This window comes from Vulpes vulpes, chromosome 13 (assembly GCF_048418805.1).
Source record: "Vulpes vulpes isolate BD-2025 chromosome 13, VulVul3, whole genome shotgun sequence".
Lineage (NCBI taxonomy): Eukaryota > Metazoa > Chordata > Mammalia > Carnivora > Canidae > Vulpes > Vulpes vulpes.
The window spans coordinates 107,606,928-107,630,505 of record NC_132792.1 but is presented as its reverse complement, the minus strand read 5'-3'; the positions used below and the strand labels follow the sequence as shown (position 1 = coordinate 107,630,505).

At 54.5% G+C, this 23,578-nt stretch overlaps 1 protein-coding gene across 42 annotated transcripts in view; it reads left to right on the top strand.

Moving 5' to 3' along the window:
* CELF4 (CUGBP Elav-like family member 4) overlaps positions 1 to 23,578 on the top strand; it is a 296,564-nt gene that overhangs the window by 53,583 nt on the left and 219,403 nt on the right. The gene's annotated exons all lie outside the window — the stretch shown is intronic.

Here is a 23,578-nt window from a genome sequence, read left to right as displayed (position 1 = left end):
ACAGCGGGACCATGAACAGTCAATCCAGGTGGGCAGTAGGCGGCGGGACAGGTGGAAGTTTTCTCCTCTCTTACCCAACCTCTGGGGAAGGCACTTCTTCAGCATTTGCCTGGGTTCCTGTGCCATTGAGATCCCAGCCTCTGTGGCCCCCACGTGCCTCTGAGCTCTTAATCCTCCAGCTCCTGCTGCCACCAGGATGCACCCACGGCCCCCAAAGGCCAACAAGTTCCTTCTACAGGGAGAAGAGGGCTTTCCTAAGAAGACCAGGGCAGAGAGGAGGATGGTGGGGGGAGGTGGGAGAGGAGGAGGAGAGAGAGGAAAAGTTAAACCTCCTTAAAGGAAGCTCCCTTGGGAGGACTTTCATGGGGTGGCTCAGGGGGAAGCTGTCCTGGACCGTAGGTCCTCCTGGCAGTGCTTCGGCGCATGCTTCCCACCTAGATGCCTGGCTCTTCCCAGTGCTTGGGACACTGGTCCCCAAAGTATGAACTGCAGCTGAGAGACATGAGACAAAAAAGGGGCTGAGGAGTGACTTGAAAACAGAGCCTTCTGCAGAATGCCACGGGAGGGTGGAGAGCACAGGTCCCCAGACTGCTGCTTTGTTGCCAAGGAGACGGCAATTTCTCAGAGTTGTGTAGGGTTTTTCTGCTCTTTCTTTCTTTCTTTCTTTCTTTCTTTCTTTCTTTCTTTCTTTCTTTCTTGTTTTTACATTCTGGGCCTGATGAACTGCCGTGGGCCCGGCCGCCCCCTCCTCTGCTGCCCACCCCCCGCCCCCAGCCGCTGACTCTGCAGGAAAGGTCAGAAGGGCTGTAAACAGTTGCTTTCCAAAATGACAGATGCCCCTGCTTGGGGTAAGCATGGCAGGAGAGAAACCATTTGTCAAAGTATTTATAAAGTGGGTGGAGATGCTGAAGTTGTATTCCCTCCAGGTTAAAAAAAGAAAGAAAGAAAAAAAGGCAGAGAGCCACGAGGGAAACAGGAATCCAGCAACTTATCTCACGACCCACTCTCCTTTTTTACCAGCCGGGGATGGTTCTGAGTGTTCTGTGCCTGTGGAGATGAACAGACCCGTGCTCCTGCCCTCTGGGTGTTCGCAGTCTGGGGAGACAGACTACACCGGGGCGCCAGAGACAGTGTCCAGGGTACGGAGATGTGTCAGATGTGTGTGTGAGACCAAGAATGTCACAGGCCCAGTTGGCGGAGAGAGTAGGCGTGCCGTGAGGGAGTCTGGGCCTTGTGTCCTGAGGGAGGCCCCAGAGCTTGCTCCAGGGCTGAGGGACGCCTGCCAGGGTCCCCAAGGAAGCCTGGAGGACTGTGAGCACCCCATGGCTGAGGCACCCTGAGTGCCCAGGTGCCATCCATATACAGCAGACCCATGCCAGCTCTGGGGAGGAAGATCAGTGCTTCTGCAGTACTTCAGCCAGCTGGGCCTGACTCATGTTCTATTGGGTTGAGGCAAAGACTGCCTGGTGCACCCTGAAAATCCAGGCTAGAATATTCCACTCACGTGTGGGGGACAGAGGGCAAACCCATGTGCTTTGATGTGTTAATTTCCCCTTGATGCTTTCTTCCCTTTCCTCTTCTTTTTCAAATTAACCATTTTAAAATGTGCAATTCAGTGGCATTTAGTGCAATCACTGTATTGTAGAACAACCACCTCTATCAAGTTCCAAGACATTTGTATCACCCCAAAAGGAAACCCTATATGCATTAAACAGAGCATATTAATTAGTCCATTCCTACCTCTGTCCAGTCTGTGGCCATCACTAGTCTCATTTCTGTTTCTGTGGATTATGGATTACATATTCTGGATGTTTCGTAGGAAGGGAATCATATCATATGTGACCTTTTGTACCTGACTTCTTTCACTAAGCGTGTTTCCAAGATTCATACATCTTGTGGCATGGGTCAGAATTTCCTTCCTTTTTATAGCTGAATAATATTCCATTGTGTGGTTGGATCACATTTTGTTTATTCATCAATTGATGTAAATTTGGATCATTTCTCCTTTGGGGCTATGGTGAAAAGCGCTGCTGTGAATATATTTGTACAAGTATCTACGTGAATGCCTGTCTCCCATTCTTTTGCGCACGCAGCTATGTGTAATTGGTGGATAATTTGACTGATGTCTTCTGACTTTTTTGGTAAAGCTCCAAGCTGACTTGTCTATTTCAACGTCTCAGATTTGATTCAAACTAACTCAACAACTACTGAGTATATACTATGTATCATACCCCCCCCCCTAATTCTAGGAGTTACCCTGTCTGATAAATTCTATCCCCATTTTATAGATGACAAAGCTATAGATGAGGTCTTGGGCCAACCAAATGAGAGGTACCAGAAACTCAGATGCCATTTCCTGGATTTTTTCCACCACATCTCCCACATGGCCTGGGCACCCAGTGCCTGGATATCCCAGCTTCATGGCTCATTGCAGAGCTCGAAATGTCCAAGTATTTAATTCTATGTGAAGTCAGTATCCTCTAGATTCTACTAGAGACAGACAGTTGCAGGTGCTAATATTTTTTTAATTGGAGGGGAGGACATCAAATTGATGGCATTCTTCCATTACATTCATTTTTGTATAAGTGAGTTGGGGAAAAACAAGCTGAAGTCCATTTAGTGGCTGAACCGAAGCCCTGCCAGTGGGAGGGAGTTTGATGTTACGTCAGAACTATCAAGATGGGGCTGTGGGGTGGGGAGGCCACACCAGGATAGGAGCAGTGGGAGCCCGAGTTTCAGAAGGCTGGAGAATGGGTTGAGGCAGCAGGAGAGGTGATTCTAGGAGCAGATGAGCAGCAGGCTACAGAGATGGCTGTTCTCTTGCCAAGCCTAGAGACGAATCTCAAGGTGTGTGCTGGCATATGCAGAGGGACATGGCTTGTCTCTGAGGGAGAGGACCCTTCCCACCTCCCACTTCTGCTTCCCCTCGCCAGGAAGAAACTGGCTAGCTAAGAGCATCTGCCAAAGAGGGTGAGGGGCTTCAGGCCCCCAGGCCACCAGACCACTTGAGCTCACAGCATGACCTTGAGCGGCACACACGCAGATGTGATAGGAGCAGCTGGCTGGTGTCCCCTGCGGCTGCACCTGTAGCATTTGTCAGCCTGGAGTACAGGCATGCCCTACCTCTGCATACTTGGTGCCATCCATCAGCCCAGCAGGAGGGGGGGCACCACTCCACACACACCTCCCTGGCGCTCTACCCGACCCCCATCCCTCAGCTGCTGAGTGCGCGGTGAGACCACAGCCCCAGACCTGGACACCTGCCCTGTAATTCTGTCAGACAATTAGCGCAGCAAATGGGCCCAGAGGGGCCTGCCTGTAGGGAGTCGCCCTCCTGCCTCCAAATGCTTTCCCCTGGCTCATGCCATGTGCTGATTCCAGACTGATGGTGTGAGCACAGTGCTCCCTCCCCGGTGCTTCCAACCAGAACTTCCATCAGCTCTACTGCCTCTGATGTCTTAGGCTGGCCTTTGAGGTGCTGCCATCGGGCCCACCCTGTCTCATCTGCCAGGGCAACTTGGGACCAGCTTTCAGCCCAATCAGGGACAAGAAATGGGAGAGGGAGAAGCCCAGATGAGGCCTTCCCCAGGAACCCTGGGGCTGTGGCGGAGGCTCTTGGGAGCCGCGGGAAGGAAAGTCAGCAAGTGATGATGTTGCACCAGGCAGGGGCAGGGTGGAGATGAGAAACCCACTTTGGAGCTGTCTGTAGGGTAGGTGAGTTGAAGGAGAATGTAGAACTCCCAAGCTGCTGCCTTGGGAGTGCCAATCACCTGCGTGGGGGGGATCCAGGATACGGGGTACGTGTGGACAAAATAACGGGTACCACTTCATTCAGGTTGAATGTGAGGCACCAGGAGCCCTCCAAGCCACGATGGTTAGCAGGGAGTGGTGTGTCAGGGAGATGGACACTGGGCCACCCTGATTCTGGGTGAGGACAGTGAAGGGGAGGGACACCCAAAGAGCTGCTGTCAATGAGCTGACATGTCACCGAGGAGCCAACATTTAAAAGTAATTCCTCCAAAAAAATAAAAAAATAAAAAATAAAATAAATAAAAGTAATTCCTCCAACTAAGGGGGATGACAGAGTCCAATGTCACAGTGGAGGCAAGGCTGAGAAGTCTGTGCTGATTCGGGGGTGGGGGGTGGGGTGGGGAACAGGAAGTCACAGAAGGTTTCAGAGCAAGGGAAGGACAGATCTGAAGCTGGCCTGAGACTCAGACGGTAAGGAACAAGTTAACAGGTTATCGTAATGGCCCAGACAAGGGAAAATGCGTTGTCCGGAGTTAGCAGACAGGAGCTCACAGGGACAGAGGTGAGACTCCTGCCCTCAAAAATAACCTTCTAGTGCAGTTCCAAGTAAATGCAAATACCCTGCATCTAAAAGGAGGGGGCAGGGAAGAGGAGGCCTCCCCACCAGCCCAGCTCTCATTCAGGTGAGAGTCAGGGTCTCAGGTGCCTCGGGCTTGGTCCCAGGGAGCAGAAGAGGCTGCAGTCACGCTGGACTGGGAACCAGCTAGGGACCTGGAGCAGGCAGGCCCAGGCTTGTTGTGCAGAGGGGTAAGGAAGGGGAGGGACATCAGCCCCAGGTCAAACCCTGAGCCCCTTCTCCTGTGACTGTGACTTTTGGGCAGATTATCTTGGGCATCTCTCTGGTCCCTCATTCCCTTATCTTGAAACTGTCTGCTCGAGAGTGTGAGCTTTCCTCACTCCTTTGCATCTGTCACATGGAAACAAGGGTGCCTGACCCTCTACCTCCCAGGAAGTAAGGAGCTGTGGCGGGGGGATGGGGGGTAGCAGAGAATTTAGGAATTGGAAAAGTGCTCGAGGAGGAAGCTAACTTGTCTACGTTAGAAGGGCCATAAAACACGAGGCACTGGATGTTTTCCCGGTCCCCCGGGGAAGCTCCATATCCTTAATGTCCCACGCTGCTCACTCCGGGTAGGGTGTCTGTTGGGGCTATGGAGTCTGAGTGGCAAAGGCAAGCAGCAGGCAAGGCCTGCGGGGTACAGGAGCTGTTACTCTGACCCAGCTCAAGTTCAGGGAGGTCACCAGACCCATTCGGGGGTCTAATACTATTCTAGGTGTCTGGATCTCCCTCCCCACTTTCCTTCCTGCCCACCTGCCTCTCCAGGATGGCCCGAGATGAGGGTGTAGATGTGTTTGGGGCAGTCGCCCTGGGCCCATGAGGGGACCCATGGCTCCAGCACCAGTGGGCCCCTCCTGGAGGCTGTGGTGGAGGAGGGTGGTTTCGAGTGAGGTCCTTTCAAGGGATCCTTTCAGATGATCCTGCCGTGGGCTTGACCTCTGGGGGGCTGGTCTGTCTGTCCAAATCTCCCTACACGGTGGATTTTTTTGTCCATTGTGTTTTCCCCAAACAAGCTTCTACAATTCGTTTCTTCTTGTTTCCTAAATTATTTTTGCTGCTGCTAATTATTTCACACTCCATATACAAGAGTTATTGGGTTGGGTAATGGGAAGCAAGGGATCGTTCTTTGGGAGCATCATGGGCTCCAGGACACGCAAGCAACTTTGATTTGTTTTTCTGCTCATCCACTGCCTGAGAGAAGGAACAGAGAATGCCGAAAGAACAGGGGGGTGGAGAAGGGTGTGGGGAGGGGAGGAGGAGACACAGAGGGGCTGAAGCTTTGAAAGGCACAGCCTGCCTGCAGCCTTGGAGAGAACACCTGCTGATGGGGCCAAGGCCACTGCCCTGCTGTCCCATGAAAGGGGCAGGTTCCAGGGCAGGGCTGAGCGATCCACAGGACACCTTTGTTTAATAACATCGCAAAAGGGGAATGTGTGGGGTCTGGCACTGCACTGGGAATTCCACATGTTACAACAGGCCTGCATCAGTTCCCTTGTACAGCTTCAAAAGTGGGGCTCAGAGAGGTTCAGAAGATCCCCTGAGATCACACAGCCCAGGAGACAGGAATCTAGGTCTGTCTGATGCTAAAGCCTGCACCTGCATCTCTACCTGCCCTGCTGCCTGCTACTAGGGGGATGCTTCCCTGGGAGGAGGGAAGGGCCTGGCTCCCACAGTCACCCTCACTTAGTCCCCTGAGCCCCAGCCAGAACAGCTGTACCCACTGCTGTATTCCCCACAGGGTAGCCCCCATGACAGGTGTTCCCTGTTTAGTTTAGCTCTGCTGAAAGGAGGTTAGAGTTTTTCTAAAGAAAATTAACCAGGAACCTAAGCAGGAAAGCAAAACTAGCAAATATAAGAGCTGCTGAAAGGAAGGGCATGCAGAGCCCAGACTGCTTTCCCGATGCTGAGGGTGGCTGGCCCCAGAACCAAGCCCAGGGTCTCAGCCAGCTGAAGCCACTCACACACAAGCTGGAGGCAGGTCTGACACCCTACAGAAGCAGCTGCTCCCTCCTGGCCCTGACCAGGGACCCCCATGGCCCCACCTCACCAGCCTCGGCTGGGTGGCCCTCAGCTACCTGGAGATGCATGCTCCTGTCGGCCCCAGGCCTGCGGTGACCAGCTCCACATGGCTCAGGCTCGTCCTCTGGAGGACGCCTCTCGTGCCAGCCAGTCACTGGAGCTGGGACTTACTCTGTGGACTCTGAATGATATCTACAGTTCCAGGCAACACTCTGGTCTCGCCTCTTGGGGCTCTCCACGTTTCATAAACACACCAAAAACAAAAACAGAGCCACCAACTAAGTGAGAAAATGTGAGCAAGTGCTCAGCGACATCCCTGGCACACAGAAAGTGCTTCATCATGCCCCGGTGGCTGCTATGCACCTACTGACTCACAGCTAAGGCTGATCCAGGGGGGCACGTATAACACCAGGTCTGTTATGACGCTCGGCAGATATGGCCTCATGTAACCCTCAGCGACCCAGTGAGGCCAGAGCTGCTCATCTCCCATTTTACACATGAGGAAACTGAGGGAGAAAGGGACTGAGAAACCTATCCCAAACCCCGCAGCTCAATAGAGAGCTAAGCAATGCGCAGGACCCGTTCTATCCGCTGCCCTACATCACCTTGAAATGGGAGCGGCCACCCTGATCAGGTCCCCCAGCCTCCCCTCCCCTCCTTACAGCTAAGGCTGCAGGCACCCCAAAAATGAAGGTGGCTCGTCCCTGGGTATAACCCATTTTCTTGATTTCTCTTTTAAAAAAGAACTCTTCCAAGGGTCCTCTCCTCTCCTTGCCCAGGAAGCCACTCTCCTAAACCCAGTGCAGTTCTCTCTGAGTCTGGATGCTTCTTACAGGAGGCCTTGCTCATCCACCCTAGATGGGGTTGGGCAGGGAGAGGAGAGTCCCAAATGGGCATGAAGCAGGGTACATGGGACAAGGGCCTTGAGGGAGACGACCGACGTCAGAGCAGCACTCAGGCTTTCCTACTGCCGGCCCCACACCCCCAGGCAGGGAGGCTGGGGCAGGAGTCATCACAGAGACACGGAGGCCCAGACAGGTGGGAGGACTCACCAAGCCTTGGTGGCAGAAATGGCCCTAGACAGAAATGACAGGATCTTGGAAAGGTGACTTGTTGGCAGGGGTCCTGGCTTGACACAGCTGGGCACAGTGCAGAGGGGGCTTTGCCTTCTATCAGCTGGGCAAGACTGGTACAGAGTGTCATCACCCCCAGCAGGCTCTAACGGCCCCTCTGCCTTTGTTGGCTGGAGTGCCTGCACCTGGCAAGTGGCCAGCGGTCCTAAGCACTCCCTGGGCCTGCCCTGGGCCTTGAGAAAATTCAGGGGAAAATTCTTCTGTCCTTGGGATTCAAGTGTTCGGGGAATAGGAGCTGAGTGCTCGGCCCTGGGGTGACCTTTGAGGCACGAGGTGGGCGGAAGCAGGCGCTGCGCATACAACTATCCCAGGGGAGTCCAGAGGGAGAGAAAATCGTGTCTGGCCTTTGGACACAGACCCTCATTGTTAAACCCCAGCCCTGCCTAGTCTGAGGTCATGAGTGGCCGTGAACATCCTGCCTGAGTGATCTGAGCCTCTGGTGGGTCCTGCAGGAAGTAGGGGAGAGGCCCTCTACCTTGCAGCCAGGACCTGGTACTCTGAAGCTCCTGTTCAGTCTAGAACTTACTCCTTCCTTGGTAGCTGACATGCAGGCTCCCAGGGGGCAGGGGGTCAGGGGGCCGGGAGGCAGAGCAGACCCCCTTGCTGGGTGCCTGGCACAGGCCTTTGCAGTTCAGAATGGAGGGACTGGAGGGGTCAGGAGGCACTGCCTGGCAGAGGCCGGCTGCCGTCCGGGCTATAGCAGGTGCGTGGGAGCTGGCCAGGCAGAAAGGTGGAAGGAGGCCATTCTCCATAAGACGAGACAGAGTGTCCAGGCATGGGCCGGGCCTGCAGGGTGCTTGAGGAGGTTAGGGTGGGGAAGCCGGGAGAGGCCAGGGGGCTGCCACAGGCTCCCAGCTGTGTCCAGCAGTGCAGTGGGGGCTCTGGGCAAGCTCACGCAGCCAAGAACAGGTACTGGCCTTGGAGGTGGCCCCGCCCCTCCTCCTGGGCCACTGCACTGTCTTATGAGACACTCTGTACCACCTTTCCAGAGAGCGCTGATTACACCCTTTCTGTAAAATAAAGAACAGAAGGAAGAAAAGAAGCAAGCCCTCTTCTCCTCCCCCTCCCTCCCTCCCACTCCCCCCCCCCCCCGCCCCCTCCCTCCCCACCTCCTGCCTGCTCCTGCTCTCTGTTGCTAAGTAGATGGTAGGTTTATTTGCGGCTGTCGGTTCCCAGTAGAAAAATTTCGTCTTGGAGAGCCGCCTGGATGGGAATGGCTTCAGCGCTGATTTCATGGAGAAGGTCTGTGCAGTAATTAGTGTTCATGGGGGAGGAATTGGACTGGCAGCCTCCCAAGAAAACTACTCCCCAAAAGTTAGCTCGAGTCCAGAGGGCTACATCAAATCCAATTCCAGAGTGTGCATCGAGATTGCTATATATAGACCCGCAGACGAAAACAGGCAGTGAGGTGGCTCGAGGTTCATGGGGGGTGGGGGGGAGGACCGGTCATGGGAGGCAGAGGCAGTCTGGGCCGCTCTGAAACCAGGGTGCCCTCACTGATGGCTGCTGCTGCCCCCTAAGCCCTGCCCCTCCCCTTCAGCCCCAGCCTGTCTGGAACAGAAGCTCTGCTGAGATGGGAAGGGAGGGTGGGAAGGAGGGGTGGGGGAGGGTGGGCTAGCAGCCACTTGCTAGGTGACACTAGGTTTCTAAGGAGCACACCTTCTGATTGTAAATGCCTGCTGTCCTGCCTGGGGCCCCACACATAGCCAGTTCACTCCAACTCTCGGGAATAAGCCCCACTTCTTCCTCTCCATCTCTGTCAAGGCTCTTGAGTGTCTTGACCCCCAGGAGTGTCAACACTCCTGCCTCCGTAAGGACCCCCTCATTACTCATTCTGTCCCTGGCTTCCCCAGGCCTCCGTGGTCAGAAGCATGGTCACTGGGGCACATACCACTTTGCAAGGCTTCCTTCATGTCCCTCTGTCCCCCGTCCCACCCCAGACTGGGGGCCACTGAGGTCTGGCAGCCCATATTCCTCTCCTCTCCTTCCCTCCCTCTCCAGGCCAGGACCGGGAAAGAGCAGGTGCCGCTGGATATCTAGTGAAAGAATTGAGGGCAGTAGTCCTCTGAGGTCTGCCATGGGCTGTGGTGGCAGGGGGTGAGGTGAGGTGGGGGGCATTGTCTCACCTTGTCCCACCTAGGCCTTCTTTTTTTTTTTAATTAATTAATTTATTTATTTATGATAGTCACAGAGAGAGAGAGAGGCAGAGACCCAGGCAGAGGGAGAAGGCAGGCTCCATGCACCGGGAACCTGATGTGGGATTCGATCCGGGGTCTCCAGGATCGCGCCCTGGGCCAAAGGCCGGCGCCAAACCGCTGCGCCACCCAGGGATCCCCCTCACCTAGGCCTTCTAAAACAAGTAGAATTAGGACTAAAATCCAGAACTCTGAATCTTTCCATTTTCACTCCCCAGAATTTTTCCAGAGCTCATCTGTTGCTCAGGTCAGGATTTCACAGACAAGGAAGCCAAGGTCCCCAGAAGGCCAGGGGCTTGCCAGAAGGGTACTGTCCTGGCCTCTGATCCAAGTGGCAACTTTTCACACTCATGTGTAGTGGGGGCCTTTGCACCCAGGTGTCCCTCCATCTGCCTTTCTGCCACTCCTACCTCCTTCACTCCAGTCCTGGAACCGCCGATGTCAGCCAGCCTGGCCTCTCGGCCACAGGCCACATTTCTGGTGCTCTGCAATTCTCAGGATATGGAAAGCCAGGGAAGGGCCTCTGTACCCAGCTGCCTGGGTGTAGAGATGCCAGGGAAGAAGGCCAACAGCCGTACCTTTCACTATCCCCATGGCCCGGTTTTCTCCTTCTGGGCCTCAGCTCCCCCAGCTGGCCTTCTTGGCCATGGGGTGCAGTCAGCTCAGCCAAGACAGAGTAGAGGTCTAATGGAAATTTCTAGAAAGCTGAGAGAAAGGATAAAACCTGGGGATACAAAGACAGAGCCTTGGCCAGCTGTGGGAGTCAGACCCATCATGGAAGTGACAATGTCAGGCCTCAGGTCAGCTCTACTTGGTGCAGTTTGCAAAGTCCCTGGGATCCCTCACTCCTTCCCACCCTCAGACCCTCTTGAGGGTGGTGAGAACAGAGAATAGAACCATACACACATCTAGGACACATGAGCATTTCACACCTATGCCTCCCTCTGTCCTTGGCCCTGGCCACAGCTCGCCATCCTCTCAGGCAGGGGAGGGGGGCGGGTGGACTCAGCCCCACATGCTCACACTCGTCTATTCCTGTTCCCTCCATTTGGTGCAAATCCTTGGAGACGCACTTCCGTCTGCTGATCTACTCTGCTTCCTACACACCTCATCTAAGGCCTTCCAAGCTGACCACCCAGCGTCTGTTTGCTCTCTCCTCCTCAGAGCTATGCTGGGCCCTCCAGGCCTCTCCTCACTCAACCCAGGAGGCTGGGCAGGGACCTGGGGTTCGGCTCCCTCACTGACTCAAGCTGTGTGCTCTTGGGATGATGGCTTCACCTTGACCTACAGATACATCTGTTTCGTCCTCTGTGAAAGAACAGAGTACACTTCCTGCTCCTCCCTCCCTCCTGGTCCACGCCCCACTCCTGATGAATGTATGCTAGGACCCACTCTGTGCCAGGACGCTGTGGTTGCTGGGGACACAGGCTCGTGGGCAGGCATATCAAACCCATTTCACAGAAAAGGAAACAGATCCAGAGAGACCTGGTGACTTACTGGAGGCTGTTTTGCCTTTCAAGAGACTGCCTTCAGGAGGCCTTCTAATGCCAAATCAGGGTCAGGGTCCACCCCTCACCTTGTGCTTCCTGTGACCACACCAGGCCCTGTGCCAGGAGCAGGACAACAGAGGTCCACAGCACATGGGGCCAGCGCCATCACCTTGGAGCTCCCAGGGCCCCTGGAGAAGTCAGTGAGTTACATACATGTGTTCAATTCACATCCGTCCCCTCCACACGAGGGAGTAGGACCCCACACCCCCCTCCCAGGGCTGCCCACCCCAGGCTGTCCCATCGTTGCACTGCCAGGACCTGCACTCCTCTGGCCTGAGACCTCCTTCCTCTTCCCAGCCCTCAAAGCCCACATTCCCAGCCCTTAACAATTCCTCTCACAAAAGAAACAGTTGACACTAAGGTGCCTCTTTGGGGGAAGCCTGAAGCCAGTTCTTTGCCACTCAGGTCCCTGCCAGCTCATTACTGCCTCCTGTCATTAGCATATTAGATGCACGAGGTAAACAAAACACACTCACATCCTAGATTCTCCGTGCAGACCCGGCAGGTGCTCCGAGCCCCCAGTGTGCTGGCCTGCTTGAGAGCAGGAAACACAGACAGGGTCCCTGTCCTGGTGAGTATGTATTGGGGTGGGGAGGCTATAATCAAGTAAAATGTGCAGGTCCCACACAAGGAAGCAGACAATGCCAGACAGTATAAATGCCAACGCTATTTTTCACGCTGCAGGACATCTCTAGCATCACATCCCCACTGCTACTCCTGGCAATGGTGGCAGTAGTAATCCCCTCCCCCACCGTTATATGCCGGGCACTCTCCTGGACGCCCATGACCCCAGCAGGTAAGTGTCACCTGCTCTGTTTCCTCTCTAAAGAACCTGAGCCCCAGGGGTTGGGGTGGGGCTACGTAAACTACCCAAACTCCCCAAACTCCCGGGGCTTCCAGAACAAGGCAGAGGCTACTGTCAGAGCCAGACCCACCTCCCTGGGAGATTGCAGCCCTTTCCCAGGGGGTCAGACGTCCTGCTGATGGAAACAACCAGGCCATGGGGGTTAAATGGCTTTCCCTGAGGCACCGGCTGTCAGGTGATTGAAATCATGGGGTCAGATGTTACCTTATTTGAGGTGGAAAAAAATTGGTGTATCTTGGAGTAGTTTAAGAATGGGAATTTAATAGATGGACAAGAGATAATATGGGATTCCAGGCATGAGACAGAAAAAGAAAGGAAGGAAGGAAGTGGTGATGGAATCAGCTGTGCACTGATTTCCCTACTCTGGGCAGAGCCCAGCATCCTCCTCCAGAAGGTGAAAGAGCCCAGGTTAAGGCCACAGACCCTGCAGGAGGCCTGCCACACAAGGCAGCCCAGCTCTACCAGGGGCTGGGCAAGTTGTTTGTCTTCGTTTTCTTACCTGTAAAATGGGGATGATTATAGTCCTATTGCATCAGATTGTTGTAGTAAATGATTCGATACGCAAGAAGGACTTAGACCAATGCCCAACAGATAACCAGACATCAGGGTTTGCTGCTATCATTTGTGCCACTGGTGAGTCCTGCACAAGACTCAGCTTGGCAGGTACGCTCCTGGCACGTACATCACCTAGCCCTGTTTGTTTACCTAGGGTCTCTTTTATGTCTTTTATCAACTGGCAAATGGTGGGCTCTCAATAAATAGTTGTGGAATGAGTGAAGGAATGAATCATCTTTCACTCCCTCCACAGATGCAAGTACCGCCCATCCCCATCACATGTTTTGAGTCTTGTGTGTCTGTCAACAAATTAGGTAATTCAGTCTTCTTTCTTGGTGGGCTCTGTGGGATGCGGGTAAGTCTCTGCAAAGAGAAGAAATCAAGCTGAAGGCCTGGCTCTGTCCCACCCCCCATAGATCATCCTTTCCATTTGCCTATCACCTCTCCCCGACCTGGGGCACTCCCAGGTCAGCAATGAGTGAAGGGTGAGTGACTCCATCCCCTCCCAGGGTTGGGGCCAGCTGACTGGCTAGAGCCTCTATCCCCCCACTACAATGTGAATAGCTACCTCTGCCAGGGCTCAGAGAGCTTGAGGGATTAACTCACTGAGGCCAGCATCCGGTCACATTTGCTAACTACTTCTTTGCCGCAGCCCTCAGGTTAAATATTGCTAAATGCCTGTGATTGAACCTATCTTATTGATGTTGGGTGAAGCCCAATGCCTGGCCAGAAGAGTAGCTTAAGTGGCCGAGATCATGAGGAAAGGCACCCTCCACCGAGAGCTGGACCATGGCCTGCCAGGACTGTGTGAGATTGTTTTTCTGCTTTTAAAAAGAAAATCACATTTTCCAAACATTGATCCTGTAATATGGGACTCCTGGCTATTGGTCTTTTCAAAATAGCCTGTCTTGGATGCTGAGGTTGGAATTTCTTGGTTGGTGTGCTTCTATTTTTTTTTTTTTTCTTTAAGTGAATTAGGGGCTGTTAGGAAGGAGCCAGGAGAGAGAGGCGAGATTAATTCACCTCACCTGGCAGGTCCTGAGTGCCCAAGCACAATCAAAGTGGAGCTGGCGTGCCCTCCCTCCCGATTCTCAGCAGTTCAGCTGCTCTTGTGAAAACCCATCCTGGGACTTGTTCAAGGATGGACAGGACAGGGCCAGCTCTGTGCGCTGTGGTCTAGTAGGGAGACACAGTTTCTGCAGGTGAGAACAGCAGGAAACTGTTCAACCAAGCCCTTGTTTTTACAATTTAGACATTTGGACGTGGAATAACTCGTTGGAAGGAGAATTGGGGAGCACTGGGTAGCTGGGGAGGGCTGGAGAGGTGAGAGGAGCTAGTAGAGTACCCCTCCCCTCCTCCCCACACACACCAGAGCAGGGAGGGCATCTCAGGTGGGAGAGGAAGTGACATGGGTTGGTGCTTGGGAGAAGTGTGGTTCAGTGTGAGTGAGAAGAGGGACAAAGGGACTCAGTGGTCCCCTGCCTCGAGGGTGTGATCTCTCCTTTCATGGGACAAAAGGGGTCAAGAGAGGCTGATCCCCCACCACACAAGGACATCGTTGGGGTAGAGATGCCATATGCCTTGTGGATATGCCAGGGACAGGCAGCCAGGAACTTCAGAAGCATGCCAAGGAGGGACTCCCCCACATTTTCACCTACATGGGGAAGGAGGTTCTGTTGGGGAAAATGACCCCCACCTTAATTTAGCTGGGAATTCTATGCAACTCCACAAGCATCCCCTGAGCTTCCTCTGTGGGCATGAGACACACACATGCCCTGGCAAATGCTGGGGTCCACTGCGGGGCTCAGGTCCTGTACCATGTCATTCCCATCCACTGAGGAGCTCCGTGTGTCAGGCCAGGGGTCCGCAGCATGGCTGAGGTCAGCCAGCAAAGCTCTGCAGTTGCAGCAAAACAGAAGAAGGGAGAGAGGCAGTTGCAGGTCGGCTGTGGAGATGGGAATGCAGAGAACAGAAGTGGTCTGAGACAGGAATATGGTCCCCCCCCAGACCCATTGAGATGGCCTTGCTTTCTCAGCCCATCTCCCACAGTTTAGTGATGGCCTGGGTCGTGCCAAGGGGGCCCCAGAGAGCCCCTTCCACTGAGGCACTCAGTGAGCTAGCCAGCCCTTCCCACTGAGTCATGCCTGGCTTCTCAGCAGGTGCTCCCTGTTCTGAGAAAATTCAAAACAGGAAGATCTAAACTCCCCAACCAGGTTAATTCGACAGGAACACGGTTCAGTTTCTGTGCTTTAGCACTTATCCCGGCATCCGTATGAGTAACAAATGCCCCACATGCATTTCAAATCCAATCTGGATGCTCAGATAGAATTCTCTGTGGAGGAGCCCACGGCCTGACTTTGACATTGGAGAGGGCGCTACGGGTAGAGGGAGGTCAGGCACCTGTGGCCCAGGGAGGCCCCAGAGAGTCCAGCTGACTCCACCTGGGTCCTGGCTGGAAGAGAATGTCATGCCGGAGTGCTTTATCCCAACTGCAAGCTGTAGGGGGTGTGGGGAGCATGGAGGGAGGATGTCTCCCATGAGGGCCCCCAGGGTCCAGACCCAGCGCTGCTGGAGGGGACAACAGGCACTGAGCCCCAAACAGCCATTGCGGGGGTGGGGGGGCGAGGGGGCTCAGGTCTCTGCCAGCCACTCAGCTTCTTCCAGTTGCCAGATGCTGATAATATACCCTCAGATGCTGATAACTCTGAGGTACAAGGAGTTTTGGGAGCAAAAGCATCATGGCAGGTGAAGCCCTCCATGAAAAAAGGAATGAAAGGGAGCATTTTGTGCTACCATGGGGACAAAAGCCAGAACTTTTGGCCTAGAGAGGGGGCACAGAGCAGCCCCCCTCCACCCCGGCTGTGGGAACAAGAGCCAGCACATATGTCAGTGGAACAGCTGTGGGCTGAGCCTCAGGATGGCTGACACCTTCTCTGGGCCAGGCTTCACCACCAAGAGCTCTGAGAGAGGGGAGAGGCCATCAATATGTCATGTCCAGTTTTTGTCCTTTTTCACAGTGCCATAGAGATGTTGCCGCTGACACCAGACATGTAATTCTCCAGTGCTGAGGGTGTAAACAAGGGCAACTGGCAGGAGAGACACTTGGCAAAGGCCTGCCCACCACTCCTTTCAATCCTTTGAGGTCCAGAGCCAGTGAGGTCCCTGGGTCTGAGCTTACTGGGCCCTGCTCTGTGCCCCACAGGAAAAGAAAGAGAAGGCTGGTCGCATTCCCCAAGGGCTCCTAGTCTAGGTTTTGGGGGTGGGGGGAATCTCTATGCCCCAGCTCTATGGGCAGGACAGCCTAGAAAAGTAAGAGACACACTTAGGGTCGCAGTGAGCCAGGTCAACTTCCCCATGTCGTGCAAATGTTCTTTCTGAGAAACCCGTGAACAGGCCACCATGCTCTCCTCCAGAGTTTTCCATTTAAAGACAGTTGATACAGGAGGCCAGTGCTGAGCCCCAAAGCAGTATGAGGGCCCAGGGTATTTTCAGCTCCGGAGGGCCCTGAGAGAGGAGAAGGCCTGCAGCCCTAATGTGTTGGCTGAGGGCATTATCCATCTCCCCTGCCTGCCAGCAGGTCTATCATCCCCACCTGCCAGGCCTCCTCCAAGGAAGATGGATGGCTCCTGCCACCATCAGGGGCCTGAGCCGGAGGGCAGACATCCCAGACCCTCTCACACACCCTGTTTCCCTGCAGCCAGTCATCTCTCCCTAGCACTTCAGATCACTGTCACCCAGGCAGGGACAGAGTGAAGTTGAACCACTGCTTCATTCAATGAAGTCTGTCACTGGGAGGAGAAGGGGACCCTGGAGTTGGCAGTTCCTATAGTAGCATATTTCCATGTGGACAAATACACATCAGTGCAAGGTAGACAAATAGGAGTGTTCTAACCGCCAGGTGAGAGCAGCCATTGATAAGGGCTTTAAGAGATGTTAGGGTTGGGACACCTGGGTGGCTGGTTAAGTGTCTGCCTTTGGCTCAGGTCATGATCTTAGGGTCCTGGGATTGAGCCCAGCGTTGTAGGTGGGCTCCCTTCTCAGCGGGAGGTCTGTTTCTCCCTGTCCCCTGTCCCCTCTGACACTCCCCTACTTGTGCTCTCTCTTAGATAAATACAATATTTTTTAAAAAGATACTGGGGTCTATGTGGTCAGGGAAACCTTCTTGGAAGAGGGGGGGGCTCAGTCACTCCTAGAAGGACATGTGGGCTCCAAAGGACAGAGGCAGCGGGGGAAAGGATGCTCAGGCTTGGGTTTACCCCATGGAGATGGAGTTGCAAGAGGAAGTCAGAGTCATGTACATGGGTGGGCAGTCATTGTCCCTCTCCTATGGAGGGAGGAGAACCACAGGAACTGCTGGAATGCCTCTGGAGAAGGGGGAGAAAGGAGTAAGGTCCAGGTAGAAAGGACCAGGGGGACCGGAAGAGCCAGGACAGGTCCTGGGAAGATAGCAGAGAAATATCACCCAGTGGCTGGGAATTGGGAAAGAAAGGCAAAGACAGTGTCATTGTCCCCTGGTTTCTTTCTCCTGCCTGTCACCAGGCTCTGCTGAGCCCCAAGGGCCCATCCTCAAGTAGCTCAGGGATTAGATGAGCAGACAAGGCACGCCCTTGGAACAGGCCATGGGTAGCAGTGGCCACATAGGAATCAGAGGAAGGTGAGACTGTGGTGGTCCAGGTAGGTGCCTTGGGCTTCACAGACACAGAGACCCAAAGAGGTGGCTCTTGAGGGAGGCACAGACCCAGGGCAGGCACAGGAGTGGGAAGACATCCCCAGAGGAACAGCACGTACACAAGGAACAGCTCTGCAGCTGTGTCTCCCACATGCATAGGAAGGGGGGAAGGGGACATTTGCCCTGGAAAGCACCAGAGAGGTCACCCTTGTTCACCCAGACCATGGGGGACAGAAACTGGATCGGGTGGGGCGGGGAGGGAAGGGGGCGGATTTGGCCTTAGAACACCCACGGCCCTCATTCCGGGGAGGCTGGCGGATGTTCCCTCTCTCCCTCTCTCTATCCACCCCCAGAGATTTTTGCTTTAATTTCTCTGCAGCAGGCCCGTATCTGTGTTTCAGATGCTCCAGGTGGTTCTCAGGTGCAGCCTCGGTGAGACCCACTGAGGGGTGGTGCTCTAAGAACAGGATTTGGGGAATTAGGCAGGTCTGTGGGTGGAGATTTGGGGCGGGTATGTGTGTGTGTGTGTGTGTGTGTGTGTGTGTGTGTCTTCCTGGACAGCCTGAGAAGATCACAGTGAACAAGGAGCCCCTCCCTGACCTGCTGGTTGCTGGGCTTCCTTCTCCCTTCCCCACCCCACCCCGTTCCTATGCCCCAGCTTCCTCTCACTCCCTGCAGGCCAGCCCTGAAGGATCTGATGTTTTATTAAAGTCCAGATCTTCCTATTCTAGGGCCACCTTCCTCTGGCTAATTTTGTAATTCAATTAGTGGGAAGCCAAGGCCTGGCTGGGTGGGAGGAGGGAGCACGTTGGGAGCCTTCCCTTCCGCGATGATTACACCCCAGGCTTCAGCCCTGCTTGGAGTTGGGCAGGAAATTGTACTTCCTTCACTTCACAATGACAAGGGCCTTTTATCCCCGTGCACGGGGGCTTTGTAAATTACTGCCATCGCACGCAATTAATTCTGCTGGGCTGTGTTTTTCCCCCACGTGGGAGGGGGCACCCGCCCACCTTCTCAGGAGTCAGCGCTGCCCGCTGGCGGAGGGTGCCTGCCACCCGCACCTGCACCTCGCGGCCGGCCACGCCCTCCGGCCGCCAGCTCCAGGCCTCCCCCAGGAGCCCTGGCTCCTGGCTCCTTACTACCCTCTCCTGACCACAGCCTCCCCCCTCCTTCCCCCATGCCCACAGGGCTTCCCACTCTCTCTTCAGTGCCTGGTGGCTCTCCCACTCCCACTCCCATGGCTCCCTTGGTCTCCCAGCCCTCAGATGCCTGAGCTAGAAGCTCAATCGTCCATTTAGAAGCCCTTGTCTCCGCCCGCACAGAGTGGACAGTCTACTCAGACACCCAAGACAGAGAACGAATAAGGACACGTAAAGATGAAGGATGGGTGGGAAGAGGCTAAATGTCAACATAGGATGAGTGAGTACACACGGTGGAAGGGAGAACAGCAGAAGAGAGGCAGGTCAGTGTGGGCCGGAGGGGTGGGCGTGGGGGCCACCTCGATTCCAGAACCCAGGCCGTCAGTCTGCTGCTGCTGGCAGCACCATCGTGTGACTTTACTCAAAGTATGACATCTATCTGCCCCCCCCTCCCACCGCCGCTCCCACCCCCCACCCCCCTGCTGATTTCCAAAGTCCATCCCTGTTCTGCGGGGCTGCCTTTCTGATCTGCTCAGATCCATGATTTAGGAGGGAGGAGCTGGTGCTGGGGGACCACCCTCCAGGACGTGGGACAGGAGAAATGGGAGCTGAGTGGTGAGGGCCTACCCCACCGGAGAGAGTGGCTTCTGCACCTCCCACCTCAGATCTCCTCTCAGCGTCACCCTGGCTGAAGGGGAGAGCTGGGGAGCAGAGATGGAGAGGCTCTGTGCTCCATCAGCCACAGATTCCATCCCACAAACATTGGGAACTCGGGGCCACAGGACCAAAATGCCACCCTCAGTTCGCTGGGTAGAGGGCATCCACTTCAATTCATGAGCTCCAAGGAAGCTTTGAGACTGAGACATGGCTGGACCCTCAAGTGATACTATCCCTTATGAGGAATTTGCCAGGGAGCTGATACTCAATGATCTTTGTCCCCTCAAATTGGGCTGTGGATCTGGCTCACCCATTTGCACCCCCTCTGTTTCCTTTTTTTTTTTTTAAGATTTTATTTATTTATTCATGAGAGACACAGAAAGAGAGGCAGAAACATAGGCAGAGGGATAAGCAGGCTCCATGCAGGGAGGCCGATGCAGGACTAGATCCCGGAACTCCAGGATCATGCCCTGAGCCAAAGGCAGATGCTCAACCACTGAGCCACCCAGGTGTCGCTCCCCCTCCCTTTTCATCCTATCCGCTTTCAACAAATTTTCATTTTTTTTCTTTAAAGTTAATTGTGCAAGTGATACATGAATACATTCTGGTGTCTGTGTTGATCAGACCAAAAAAAGTTAATGTTATGGAAGACATGCCCTACTTTCCCATATATGCCCTGTTTTCAGCTCGGTGTGACACCTTCTAGACTTTGGGCCATGGTGTAATTCCAGATTTGGGTGCCCATGGAACTAATGGAATAGGTCTTCATTGCACGTACATGGTGTGTGCTGTTTCACGACTTGCTTTCCCCATCTGACTGTGTCTGCCCATGCTGGGTACACTTAGGACCATTTCATCATTTTAGCTGCTATAGAGTATTCCACAGTTGAAACATAAAGCCATCTCTGCACCGAGAGGCCTTTAGGTGGTTTTCAATTGTTTTTGCTTTTCCAAACAGCCACAGTGGACTCCTGTTTTCTCTGTGAACACAGGTAAGAGTCCATTTGTAGGGCCAGGCTGAGGAGGGAATGCTGGGTCACCAGCTCCATCCCCGGGGGGAGACATGTTCCCTTCTTAGACCTTCTCACCATGGGTCAGAGCCTGGTCTAGCCTCCTCTCCCACGCCCTGTTGGCTCAATAGGCAGATGCTCCGGGAGTGAATCCCGTCTCCCTCTTGTGAATTCCCAAGAGGCCTCACCAGGTGTGTCTCTGGGGACACGTCAGCATGTCACAAGAGAGCGAACAGGGCAGCTCTGGTGAGGCCCCCTGCCACATGCACGCTCACAGCTGGGAGCCCCCTCTGCACTCCTGTGAGGAGCAGCAGTGAGCAACAGGAAGTCACAACTAGTGCTTCTGAGTGGGGGTTCTGTGGGTACCACCCTTTCTTCCTCCACACGAGAGGCCAGCAAGTGCCAGTGGGTGAGGCTTGGGCACTCTCTCCTCATCTGGCCACCCTGAGTCCCACCTCAGGCCCATCAAGCTCTGCGGGACCCTGGGATGGCAAAGTGCCCTCCTAAAGCCACCCCATCCCTGCCGAGCTGCTGTTCCCCCTGGGCTCTGTCCTCAGCAAGGGAGCACAGATGCAGTCCCTTCCTGCACTGCTGGAGTCAGCAGGTAATAGCTGCTTATGGGGATCTGCTCTTTTAAAAAGAGCCGTAGTGAGCCGTGGCATTGGGCTGGCTAAAGAGAGCACCCGAGATGGGCCCGGTGGGTTTGCCTTAACTGGTGCCTCTGTAAGGCTGGTCCCTCCTGGCAGGTGTGCAGAAGGACAGAAGGACAGACTCTGTCTTCTGACGTCTTGACCATGAGAGTGAGTTGATCTTTATGCCATGCTCTGCAATGAGAGAGCTCTGCAGAGGTTGATAGCACTCCTTGGCTACTAGGTCTCCCCACAAACCTTTGAGGGGGATGACTCCCTCCCTTTTATAGATGAGGACACTGGGGTTCAAGGAATTACCAGTAAGTGGCCCCTGGCTGATAAAAGTCTCCCCTGAACACAGCTTCCTGTGTGGAACTGTGCATCAGCCTGGCAGAGGATGATGGCCCCGTGAGAGAGAGCAGGGTGGTGACAGGGACCACACAGGTCCAGTCCAACACTCAGAGAATTGGCCCGGGAAGCCTTGGAGATAGGAGGCCTCCCAGCAGGGACTACCTATTGCCTCTCAGAGCTAACCTAGGCTCCCCAACACCATGCAACTCCCACGTGCCTCAGTGTCCTTGGAGTCTTGGTCAGCTCCCAACAGCCTCTGAGCACAGCTCCCATGCCCCCCACCTATTGGCCCTGCAAAAGTTGCTGAGGCAGGATTCAATGCTCTTGACAGATACACACTGAGATCCTGCCCCTGTTGGGGGCATTGAGAACCAAGCTGGAACTGCAGGAATGAGACCAAAGCCAGTCCCTGATCCCCCTTGGCGGGTGAGGGACCTGTCAATGGAGGAACCGACCCTGTAACTGAATGGCTCAGTGGGGTGCCAAAGAGAAGAGTAAACTGGGCACAGAGGTCAGAGAGGAGGGGTGTGTTGGGGGAGGGGTGTCCTGTGAAAGGAGGTTGGAAAGGGCATCACTGGGAGGTCACATTTAAGCAGAAACCTGAGGTAACTGAAGGAGCAAGCACGCAGGGAGAGCGGGGTGAATGTGTCTCTGGGCTGAGGGAATATCGGTGCTAAAGACCTGAGGCAGAGTGTATCTAGCAGGGCTGAGAAACGGGAGGTAGGCAAGGGGGTAAGAAGATGAAGCACTAAAGGAGGTGAGGTTAAGGGGTGGAGATGTCAGGGAGGGTCACATAAGGTCTGGGGGTCCCCTCAAAGATTCTGGTTCACAGAGGCTGTGAGCTCTTCAAAAAACCTGGCAGAAATTCCTGGAAGCTGGAAAAAAGCAACAGATTCTTTCTTACTCTTTTCTGGGATCCTTTCCTCTTGTTACCCATCTTTGGGGGTGGGTGGGAGGCATAACAATGGCCCCTTCCTCCTCCTCCCCTTTCTCCCCTTCCTTTCATTCTTCTTTCGTCTTCTACTCCACCCTCTTCCCTCCTCCTCCTGCCACCTTCCTCCTCTTCCCAGTCCTCCTTCTCCTCCCTCTCCACACCTGCCCCTGACCTTGTCCCTAGCTGGCTTGCCTGCATGCAGCAAGACGGTGGCCGCCTCCCAGTTGCAGGCCGGCGCAGGCTGAGGACAAGGCCAGGGAAGGGACAGGAGGGAAGAGGCCCCCAGAGAGGCAGGCAGCAGCACGCGGGAGGACGTCATGGGGGCCTCTGACCGCTATTCATTTCAGTCCCCTGGTGTCTCCATCAATAACTGTCTGCCCAGACCAGGAAGGAGGAGTCAGGAGAAGGGGGGAAAGAAGGCAGGGGTGATCTGGGGTCTGGCGGGGAGGGGTGGGATGGGATAGAGTGGAGAGGCTCCTTGGCACTCACACCTCCTCCCTGTCTGGGGAAAGAGTTGGAGGTGGGGAAGGCACAGAGCTCACAGGTTGCTGAGAGTTTCTGCCTCCCAGGTATCTCTCCCTGCTTCCTAATTCCTATCTTTCTGGCCCCTTCGCACCTACATTCCCGTCCATCTCCTCTCTGAAGCTAGGAAGGGAAGGCAGGCAGATCCAATTGGTATCGTGGAAGAGAAGGAAGGGGTTTTTTTTTCTTCTCCTTTTCTCACTGGGTGGCAGAAGAGAAAGGAACTGCAGAGGATGCTGGGAGCACTCTGTTCCCTGGGGGAGCAAGAGGGCAGAGCAAACCTAGTAATAAGGGTTGGCGGAGGCACCACCAGCCTGCAGGTTTCATAGGAACAAGGTCTGGGCCACAGAGCCTGGCAGACAGAGGGCACTTGGGAAGTAGTTAACAAAGGACCATGAGGATGGGTGGTCAGAAAGTGAGGTTGGCTTGGGATGGACTAGAACCATCAGGAAGGGCTGCTTGGAGTCAGTAGAACTTGATCAGATTCTTGAAAGATGGGTGGGATTGGAAGATGGGAAAATGGGGTGAGAAGGCATACCAGGTGAGACCATGAGACCAAGGAAGAGGAGCAGCGGAGGAAAAGAAGACAGGGAAACAAGGGAGGTGTCCAGCCTTCAGGGAGCTTTCAGAAAGCTTGAGGTGACACTTCCCCAGGAGACTGAAGGCTCCTGTTGGCCAAAGTTGGCTTCCTGACTTTTTCTGTGGCCTGGGTCTTACAGGCCTCATGGGAAGCTATGCTCAGCCATCTCTGCAGGCAGAGGAAGAGGTCCCTGACACCAGGCAGTTTGAGAGAACTGCCAGAAAGACTCCCACTAGCCAGCACCCTCTTTGCTTTGTCACCATGCCTGAAGGGCCAGTGTTAAAAGTCACCCCTTGAGTTAGGTACATTGTTCTGTAAAATCCAAATTCCCTGGTGAGGCACAGTCAGAGTCACTCAAGGGGAAAGCTACACTGGAGTGACCCTGGAGACCACTGGCTCAGCCC